This window comes from Narcine bancroftii, chromosome 3, assembly GCF_036971445.1.
Source record: "Narcine bancroftii isolate sNarBan1 chromosome 3, sNarBan1.hap1, whole genome shotgun sequence".
Classification (NCBI taxonomy): Eukaryota; Metazoa; Chordata; class Chondrichthyes; order Torpediniformes; family Narcinidae; genus Narcine; species Narcine bancroftii.
In genome coordinates, this window is record NC_091471.1 from 202544936 (window position 1) to 202556205 (window position 11270).

Sequence of the window (11270 nt, forward strand, 5' to 3'; positions counted from 1 at the left end):
CAGATCCTTTCCTCAGATTCACTCGGAATCATCAGGGGATGACGGGATGCGGAGGCGTGGTTCTTCACTGTTAATGTCATCAAATCAGGTGTAGAAGGCATTGAGTTCCTCTGAGAGTGAAGCTTTGCCATTTGCTACTTCACCAGATAAGTAGACAGAAAATGTACTTACAACACATTTACAGTGCAATATTTATTAATTTCCAGGTTAACTGGTGTAAATAAATAATCATGGAGTTATCCAGACATATTCAGTGACAACAAACATCATGAAACATGCATGTTGGTGTTGCTCAAGTTAATGAGGCATTTTAATTATATGGACAAACTGAAGAATCTATTTCTCTGGGAACATGGGAACTTGCAAGGTGATCTGATCGAGGTATTTAAAAACATGGAGTTTTTTTATGCACTGCCAGGGGGAATAGTGAAGAAAATTTGAACTATAGTGTTAAAATGGGAGCTTGATAAATATTTTAAAGGATGAATTTGTGGGGATAGGAAGATAAATTAGGGGGAAATCAGACCAGCTGGACTGCTCCTATATTGACCCACCAGCTACTCATAATATCAACCTCACCATATCGGGATTCCATTCCTGATGTTTTGTACAAGCACTTTAAACCTAATTCTCCTGACAACAACCAAAGTTCCAATTTCAATACTGTCACCTCATTAGTCTTTTTGCAAGTTCATGGAGACTCCCATAGGTTGTGACCAGCAACCTGTCTGCCAGGTTCACTTTAACATACTTTATGAGATGCAGATAATTTCTTAATCATTCTGACTCAGGAAAAGTATCACTATTCCTTCACAGATATCCCTTCATGAATGTTAAATCTGTTTCTTGAATTACCCCTTGTAGAGCGCGTCGAAAGAACCAAAGACTTGTTGATCCAAACCAAGGCTTTTATTAACTAAAAGACTGGAGCATATCACAAGTAGGTCGACCAGTCCAGAATGACCTGGTCTGGCTAGGAGCAATCCTTCAAGACCTGCCAGTAGTGTGGCTACACTCTCAGCCAATCACAGTCATCCTACACATTGATGATAGAATCTGTACTATTACATTCCACCCCTTCTTTGAGAACTGACCCCGGGGTGGATGGAGGTTAGGGGCTGTACCAGTCAGGGGGCCTGACCATCCGGCATGACCGCCGTGGTGCAGGGACTGGGGTCGTCGGCGTCGTGTGGCCGGCAGGACCGTAGGGTGTGGCCACTGCTTCACTCAATTCCCCAACGGCGTTGTCAACAGTCTGGTCTGAGCTGGTGGGGTGGTGCTGGTCCCTCTGTTCAGGCACATGACCTGGGGGAGAAGGAATAGGGGGAGATTGGGTTTAAGGCACTGCTGCGCCTGATCCGGCTTGGGCTAGGTTCTCCTGCCCGTCCGGGTACTCAACGTAGGCATAATGCAGGTTTGCATGGAGCAGAGTCACTCGGTCAATCAAGGGGTCGTTCTTTGAGTACCGGATGTGGCATCGCAGGAGGACCGGACTGGGAACCGTGAGCCACGCCGGTATGGTCGTTCCCGATTTGGATTCCCTCGGGAAAGAGAACATCCTTTCATGGGGGGTGGCATTGGTCGTGATGCATAGGAGGGAGCGGATGGAGTGTAGGGCACTAGTGAGCATGTCCTGCCAGCGAGAGGTGGGGAGATCTTTGGACCGGAGGGCAAGCGTAACCGCTTTCCAGATGGTGGCATTCTCTCTTTCAACTTGCCCATTACCGCGTGGGTTACAGCTGGTGGTCCTGCTTGAAGCAATACCACGGTCCAGAAGGTACTGCCACAGCTCTGCGCTCATAAATGAGGATCCCCTGTCACTGTGGATGTAACTAAGGTACCCGAAGATGGCGAAGATGCTGTGCAGGGCCTCTATGACTGAGGAAGCAGTCATGTCCGAGCAGGGCACAGCGAACGGGAAGCGGGAATACTCGTTGATGGCCGTAAGGATGTAGGTGTTACGGTTGGTCGACGGTAGGGGCCGCTTGATATCTACGCTGAGACGCTCAAAGGGGCGGGTGCCTTTGATGACGTGGGTGTTCTCCAGACGAAAGAAGTGGAGCTTGCACTCATCACACACCGGGCAGGCTAGGGTCATGGAGGGAATCTCCTCGACTGTGTAGGGCAGGTTGCGAGCTTTGACAAAGTGCACGAACCTAGTGACCCCTGGATGACAGAGCTCCTCATGGAGTCTCTGCAGCCTGTCCCGTTGTATGTTGGCGCAAGTCCCCCTGGAGAGTGCATCTGGCGGGTCGTTGAGTTTACCAGGCCGATACAGTATGTCATAATTAAAGATGGAGAGCTGGATTCTCCACCTGGCAATTTTGTCATTCTTGATCTTACCTCGCTGGGTATTGCTAAACTTGAAGGAGACCACACGTTGATCGGTCAGCAGCGTAAAGCGCCTGCCAGTGAAGTAGTATCTCCAATGACGTACTGCTTCGACTATGGCCTGGGCCTCCTTCTCAACAGAGGAGTGTTGGCTCTCAGGACCCCGGAGAGTTCTGGAGAAGAAGGCTACGGGTCAGCCGGCCTAGTTCAAAGTGGCTGCCAGTGAAAAGTTGGACAAATCGCTCTCGACTTGGAATGGAATGGACTCGTCAATGACGTGCAGCGTTGCAGCAGCGATGTCCGATTTGATGTGCTCGAAGGCCGCTCTGGCCTCAGTTGACAGTGGGAAGGAGGTAGTCTTGATGAGTGGCCCTGCCTTGTCGGCATAGTGTGGAACCCATTTGGCATAGTAAGAGAAAAAGCCCAGGCAGCGTCTGAGTGCCTTCTGGGTGTGGGATGGGGGGGCAAGTCCATGAGGGGACGCATGTGGTCAGGGTCCGGCATAAGCACCCCGTTCTCCACCACACAACCTAAAATTGCGAGCCGAGTGGTCTGGAAGACATACTTGTCGAAATTGTAGGTCAAGTTCAGCTGAATTGCAGTCTGAAAATATTTCTCAAGGTTGGCATCATGATCCTCTGTGTCATGGCCACAGATGGTGACATTGTCCAGATACGGAAAAGTAGCAGTCAGCCCGTTCTGGTCCACCATCCGATCCATTTCCCGCTGGAAGACCGTGATGCCATTTGTGACCCCAAAGGGTACCCTGAGGAATTGATACAGCTGCCCATTCGTTTAGAAAGCCGTGAAAGGTCGGTCTTCTTGGCGGATCAGGAGCTGATGATAGGCCAAACGTAAATCAATTGTGGAAAATACACGGTATTGGGCAATCTGATTCACCACATCCATGATCCGTGGAAGGGGCTACGCATTCAGAAGCATGAAGCGGTTGATTGTCTGACTGTAGTCAACCACCATCCGCGGCCTTTCCCCATTTTTAACAACCACTACCTGCGCCCTTCATGGACCCGAGCTAGGCTTGATAATGTCCTCATCCAGCAGTCTGCGCACCTCACTTGTGATAAATTTCCTGTGTTCATAACAATATTGCCAGCTTTTGGTGGCCACAGGGTTTCAGCCAGGGGTGAGGTTTGCAAAAAGCGCTGGCGGAGCAATTCGGAGGGTGGAGAGACTACAGGTGAGGCCCTCGGGTGCGGGGGTGGGTGGCTCGGGCTGCCGGTTACAGACAGAGAGTGGAGCGTGAGGCCCCCCAAAGTGCATGGAAACGGTTTGAAACTGGCACTGAAAATCCAGTCCCAACAGTGCAGGGGCGCACAATTGGGGAAGCACTAATAGTTTGAAGTCTGTGAACGTGAAGCCCTGAACTTTCAGGGTCACCACGCAGTACCTCTTTACCCCAGTCGAGTGCGATCTGGTCGCCAATGAAATTCTCTGTTCAGTGGGGAGAATAGCCAGTCCGCAAAGGTGGGCCAGGTCTGGGCGGATAAAACTGTCAGTTGACCGAGTCAAATAAGCAATTAGTATAGTGTCCATGCACTTTAATCAGTTCCATTGCTTTTGTGAGGGGATGGGGGAAGTCCTGGTCGAGAGTTACTGATGCAGAGACTTGTAATGGGGACAGTGGAGTCCTGCATGATGACATCACGCAACGTGTACGTGATGACGTCACCCAAACAGTTGGGACTGAAGAGACGGCGTCAAGGAGTTGGTGTTGCTGCCTGCAGCCTGCTGGGGGTGCCGGCCAGCCAACGGTAAGCGTTGGGGGTTGCTGCTTGCTGTCAGCGGTGGGGCGGTCGGCAGCAGCAGCGGGTCCCTGGTCGGCGGCGAGGGTGGGTTGTACCATCATTGCGGCGAGGGTGGGTTGTATCTTACACACTTGGAGTCTGCCCCATGACGTCAAGCGCTGCCACATGTTTGAGCCCTCGCTCTCAATGGACGAGAGCTCTGAGGAAGTGTTTGAAATGGAGAGTGGTGATTTGGCTTCACACGAGGCACTGTGTTTGATGGTGGCCATTTTGGAGTGACAGACTACAGCAAAGTGGCAATTTTTAAGGCACTTGGCTTTTCTCGCCGGGCACTGGGACCTGCTGTGCTTGTTCCTCCCGCAGAAATAACACCTTGGGGATGCATCGGGTAGCATAGCAGCAGCCAACAAGCCGTCAGTGTGCCGGGGGGTAGTAGGGTAGAGGGAGGGCATCCTACTCACATCAGAGTGTGGGGTCCAGCCCCGAGAGTACATGTCCATACCTAAGACCGCAGCCTCCATCGTCTCTGTGATCTGGATCACGTCCTCTTGGTTTTCTCGCCCGTGCTCTAGCAGGCACTGCCTCACCTCATTCAATCGAACCCCGGCCACATAGGCATCCCAAATGAGACGACTGTGGTCTCCGCAGACAGTCCTGTCTGTGCAGGCACAGTCCCTGCCCATTACCCTTAGTGCTTGAACATAAGCTCTACAAGACTCACCAGGCTGTTCCTTCCTTGTAGCAAGTTTGTACCGAGCATAGACCCTTTCAGCATCTTCATGGCTGCGTCGTAAGTGGTCGCATCCTGGACACTCTGGTAGACTCTCGGGGACACCATAGTCATCAATATTAGTAGTCGATGGTTGTCTTCTATCACGGCAGGGTCATAGAGCTGTATGTTTCAAAGCATCTCATCCAGTGCTTAAAGTCATTCGAGGCTGTAGTTGACTGTGGGTCGATGTCGAGGCATTCCAGCCGTAGCATACGCTCCATCCCTTCAAATCCTTTTAGTTAATAAAATTGTAGAGCGCGTCGAACGAACCAAAGACCTGTTGATCCAAACCAAGGCTTTTATTAACTAAAAGATTGGAGCATATCACAAGTAGGTCGACCAGTCCAGAATGACCTGGGTCTGGCTAGGACCTGCAAGTAGGTGTGGCTACACTCTCAGCCAATCACAGTCATCCTACACTACCATCTGTAAATATATACGTTGGTGATAGAATCTGTACTATCACACTCCCTCCCCACCCCCCCCCCCACCTCCACCAACACTATGGAAGCCCCATCACCAGAAGGATTGCAGAAGTTTAAAAAGGTGGCTCAGTACCACCTTCTCAAGGGCTCTTAGGGAGAACCAACATGGTAGACATGTTGTTGACAGGCATAACTAAAAATCAATATAAAAGACAAATTTTAAACATATCACAAGTAGTAATGTACTTGCACTGGGTTAAGCAATAAAGATAAATAAAAATAGCGAGCATTATCACTTCTTTCATGGTCTTACTCTTGGGCTTTCTGGAACATTAGAGAAATAATAGTTTATTTTTCATCATTAAAAACTTTGTAGCAAATGTTTTGCTGGACGAAAAGAGTCCTGAGATCGTCGATAAATTCCATTTCACCCCTGGTCAAAAACACTTCCAAATGGAAAATCACAGAATGTATGCGCACAAAATTTTGACAGTAATCCTAACAACTCAATCTGAGTCAGAACTATGTATGCATAATATCATTTCATACATGGTTTCATTGACAGCTCAGCGGTAATGCCCTTGTCTCTGTTTCAGAGGGTAATGGGTTCATATCTATGCTATCCGTCTGGAAGCCTGTTGGAGATAATATCATTCAGCTGAGATTTCTGCCCTCTTGAGTTGGGAGAAAAAAACCTAGAGAAATGTGATTTTTCATATACTCCCACCACCAGATTTAGACCAGAATTATCACTGATCAACTGATTACCTAATTCAATAATCATATTGTCATTGTGAATACAATTGTTCTTAATTAGATTGCTGGATTTTCTCCATTTCAAGTGTACTTAGTTAGGAAATCCTGGAGTCATGAAGATACTCTTTAAACATTTTTCCCTTTATAAAGATATAAATGCTTTGACAATAAAGATATAAATAGACCGCTTATCAACAAAGTTTAAAAACAAATCATGAGAGAAGAAAAACTCTGGCAAAGGGTTCTAATAGCCAACTAAGAAGGAGAAACTCGGTCAGGAAGAGAGAGACAAAGACAAAAGTGCTGAAGGGTTGAGGGAGAATGGTCAGTGACGCAAGTGTTACTCAGTTAGGAAAAGAGAATAAAACTCTTGAGAGTGAATCTTAAGTAAAAGATAAAGCCAAGTTGTGGCAGATATAATTAAACTCAAGAACTAAAAGTCTGATTTATTTATAACCTTGCTTGTACAGTAGAGATCACATGGTGAGTTAGCCAATTGGATACAAAATTGGCTGAAGGGAAGAGGCAGGGGGTGGTGATAGAGGGTTGTTTGCTGTTACAAATAATGTGCCATAGGAATCAGGGCTGGATCCACTGTTATTTATCAATTATAAACAATCTGGATGAGAATGTGGATGGCATGGTTCATAAATTTGCAGATCTGACTAAAATAGATGGCATAGGGGACAATAAGAAGGTTATCAAAGATTGCAATGGGATCCTGGTCATTGAGTCAGAGGATTGAGGATGGTAGATACAGTTTAATTTAGATAAATGTGAGATGTTGCCTTTTGATGCAGGGCAGGAGTAAATGGTAGGATCCTGGGAAAAGTTGTACAACAGAGAGAACTAGGGTACAAGTACGTAGTTCCTTGAAATGGGCAACATAAACATGGGTGGTGAAGAAGCCATTTGGAATCCTTGCCTTCATCAGTCAGGATATTGAGCAGAGGAGATAGAATGACATATTACAGCTTTACAAGATTTGGTAACATTGGTGAAGGGATCGCCAGGAAGGAATAGTGATATATTTCCAAGCCTGAATGGTTAAGATATTGTCTGCACCTCATAAAGTATGTTAAAATGAACCAGGCAGGCAGGTTTCAGGTCACATTCCACAGGAGTCTCTATGAACTTGCAAAAAGACTAATGAGGTGATGTTATTGAAATTGGAACTTTGGTTGTTGTCAAGAGAATTGGATTTAAAGAGCTTGGACAAAACATCAGGAATTTATTCATAACAAAAAAAAATACACATATATGCAAAGAAAACAAAGTGGAAAAGTTCTTTACCTTCTTAGTCTTATTCAATCTATATATTTTTAATGTCATTTAGTCCACACATTCAGGTTCTGTACATAGTAGTGTTAACACATCACTTTTAAATGCAGCACCTTTGACATTCATGTGGTATCTAATAAGGAAAGAGTTATTAGCTTGTAACTCTCATTCTGTTTATGATAAGAGCTTTCTTGTGCATATATGAACAATAGATCATGAAAATATAACACTACATTTTATGAAAATTTGATTTTGCTGGATGCCTGGTGCAGAATATGATTAATACAATTACAATTGAAGAATAATTAAAATAACAGAAATATCAACAAGGAGAATGAGCGAGAATAACAAGAATTATGAATAAAGGGGACTGGGGCTTTTCAGAGCTTGAGACTTCACCAACGATTGGGTCCACCAGTGCTTGGAAGAACAAGGGAACAGCAGAGAGTACACAAATGTCAGATTGCAGAGCTCCTCTGGTATTGATAAGAATCTGTTTGTGAAATTGTTAAATGAAGTTGTGTGAAACAAATAATAGAGCCTCATCCTTTTGAACCCATGTTACAACTGAATCTAAATCATGATTCAGAGGCAATTGTAGACACTGCAAAGGCTACTATGCTGTGGATTTGATGCCCAGTAGCTCTTTTTCAAAGTCAGCAAGTGTTCAGTAATGAGAGCAGTTAAATTCTGGTTAATAATTTGTGGGGTCAGAGATGATGTAGTAATTGATTTATTCTTCATACTGCGGCATCCACTGTGCTAAAAGCCAATTGTCCTGTCAATAGACAAAAATAAACATAACTACTTATAACTATCCATAAGCTCTAATTGAAGATTTGCAGTTTGTAGGCATTATATCCCTGAATCCTCAGAGTATATTCTGTAAAATATGCTCAATTGTCAATGGAACAATTTATAAACCTTAAACTGGCAAACTGATCTACTTGGGACCTATAACTTTTTAAAAAATGCTTCATCATTTTAATTCAAACCTTGTAAATGCAAACAAAATGCAGGCTCTTCCCTGCACCATTCCCTCAACCCAATTCCTCCCCATCCCTCAAATTATCCCACGGATCTATAATTTAAATAAACATCTGAAGGACAGCACCATATAGGACAGAACTCATTCGAGATTGAACTCATGAGTCAAATATTGAAATTCTTGAGAAGGGCTTGAATGCACAACCTACCTAGTCAGAGACAACAGTGCCACCAAAAGAGCCAACTTCACAATTCAGTAATATCGAAGCAGTGGATGAAAACTGAATCCAATTTTCAATACTGTGGGATTTAATCTTTTAGCAATTGAAGTTGCTGTACAGATTCTTTTAATTGAAAGAAATATAAACTTTTCATGTAAAGTATTGTAATTAATAAATTCTTAACAGAAAAACAATTGAAAAGTACAAATTAAGGTCAAGTTGCTGTTTGGCATCATTCCCTCAGAAGTCTCTGTAGCCCAATTCTGAGAGATGCCAAATACATCAACACTGCAGTTGTTCAATGTGAATATGGACTGTATCAAACATCTTGAAAGTATCAAGTTTAAGATAGTAGAATCTTAGGACTGCATGGTTAGTAATAGTGGTTAGCACAACGTTGTTACAGCTCCAGTGATCAGGTCTGGGGTTTTGACACGCTGCCTGTGTCTGTGTGGCCTTTCCCCAGGGGCTCCGGTTTTCTCCCACTTTTCAAAATGTACCGGGGATTCTAGGTCAATTGAGTGTAACTTGGTGGCATGGGCTCATGGACCAAAAGGGCTTGTTATCGTGCTGTATGTCTAAATATAAATTTGTCTAATTTTTTTTAATTTGAAACATTTAAATTTAAGAATCTATCTCCAAACTGCACTGATGATATTTTGTTGATGGCTGTAAACTGGACGTATTTTATTTAGGTGTCTTAAAGAATAAATGGGGATGCAAAAAAGTTTTCATAATCTGCCAGCTTGTCAAGTTCAAGTTTATTTTCATCCGATTGGGCAAGAACAACCCGACGAAACAGTGTTCTCTGGTCCTCGGTACAAAATCATGAAAATACACATATAAACCTAGCACACATACACGTGATACATATATAAATATATATAAATATTGTTAATAAATAATAGAGCTTCAGAGTGTTTGTATGAAGATTTATCATGGTGTGAAGAAGTTGTTTCTAAGCATGGTGGTTCTGGCTCCTGCACTCCAATACTTGCAGAACTATAAACAAAATAGTTCTTTAAGGTTAACATCATGATGAAAATGCCTTTATCCTGTATTAGTATAAATCTAATTTCTCATCCTTTCTGGCAAAGAAGATTGAAAAATGGTCATGCTATGCTTAAGTAACTCGACCATTTCATAGTCCTTTGAAGCAAGCTATCGTGCACCAACTTTCATTATTTAGATTTATTGTCAGAGTGCATGCATGACATCACATACAACCCTGAGATACTTCTTCCATTTATTGGTAATGCAAAAAATTACACATGTAAACAAATAAAGAAATGTAAACAAACTGACTGTGCAATATAGAATAAAACAAATCAATAATTTGTATAAGTAAGAGTCTTTAAATGAGCCCTTGATTTAGATTATTGTTGAGGAATCTGGTGGTGAAGGGGTAGCAGCTGTTCCTGAACCTGGTGGTGTGAGTCTTGTGGCATCTTTACCTCTCTCCTGATGAGAGCAACGAGAACTGAATATATGCTAGGTGGCAGGGATCCTTGATGATTGCTGCTCCTCTCCAACAGCAATGTTCCCTGTAGATGTTCTTGATAGTGGGGAAGGTTTTGTCTGTGATGTCCTGGGTTGTGTTCATAACCTTTTGGAGGGCTTTACGTTCAGGATATTGGTGTTCCCATACCAGACTGTGATGCAGCCGGTCAGCACACTTTCCACCACACATCTGTAGAAATTTGCCAGGGATTCTGGTGTCATACCAAACCTCCACAGACTCCTGAGGAAGTAGAGGCGCTGACATGCTTTCTTCACAATGCCATTAGTTTGATGGGTCCAGGAAAGATCCTCCAAGATAATAACTCCCAAGAACTTAAATTTGCTCACCCTCTCCACCTCTGATCCCCCAATGATCACTGGATTGTACACCTCTGTTTGTCCTTCCCGAAGCCAGAAGTCGGCTCCTTAGTTTTGATGACATTGAATGTGAAGTTGCTGTTGGTGAACCATTCAGCCAAGTTTTCAATCTCCCTCCTGTATGCTGACTCAACACTTTTTTTTACAAATATAACCCACTGTGATAACATTGGCAAAGTTGTAGATGGTGTTATTGTCATAGATATATAAAGTGAGTAGAGCATGGAGCTAATCACATTACTAAGATTATTCAGATAAATGTTTGAAAATGCATAGGTAGTCAAATATGTACGTCTTAGACTAACTCACCAAGTTATTGTTTTATCTTTTAAGAAGTTCCAGTTTTTCTTTTTATATGTATCTGCCACAACATCCATAAGCCCACTGAATTCATTGTGGATTATGGAATTTTCCAGGAAGTTAGAAAAGAAAATAAGTTATTTTACATATGTGTGGATTTCTTAATGTATATAATTATTTAAAAGTATAGTTAATATATTTTAAAAGGATTTTCAGATTAACATTAATATGTTCTACATATGATGACAAAGGCAACACTAATGTTAGTTCATTCTAAGTTGTTTTTTTTTATTTTAAAGGTCTGCATTTATTGTTCATGATAGAAAAAAATATCGTGGTTTAACTTCTTAAAGTTTTCAATGGATTTTTCTGTGAAAATTCATTCTATTGATTGAACAGAAGTCCATGTCAACATTCACCCATTGCACATGCATAACGAAAGCTCTCAGCAAGCACCAAAGTCACACTTAAATCATGAGGAACCATAAAAGCCTTTTTTAGGTTTTAATCAAAAATATATGATTCACTACTTTGAATTTTGTTTGCAAATTCA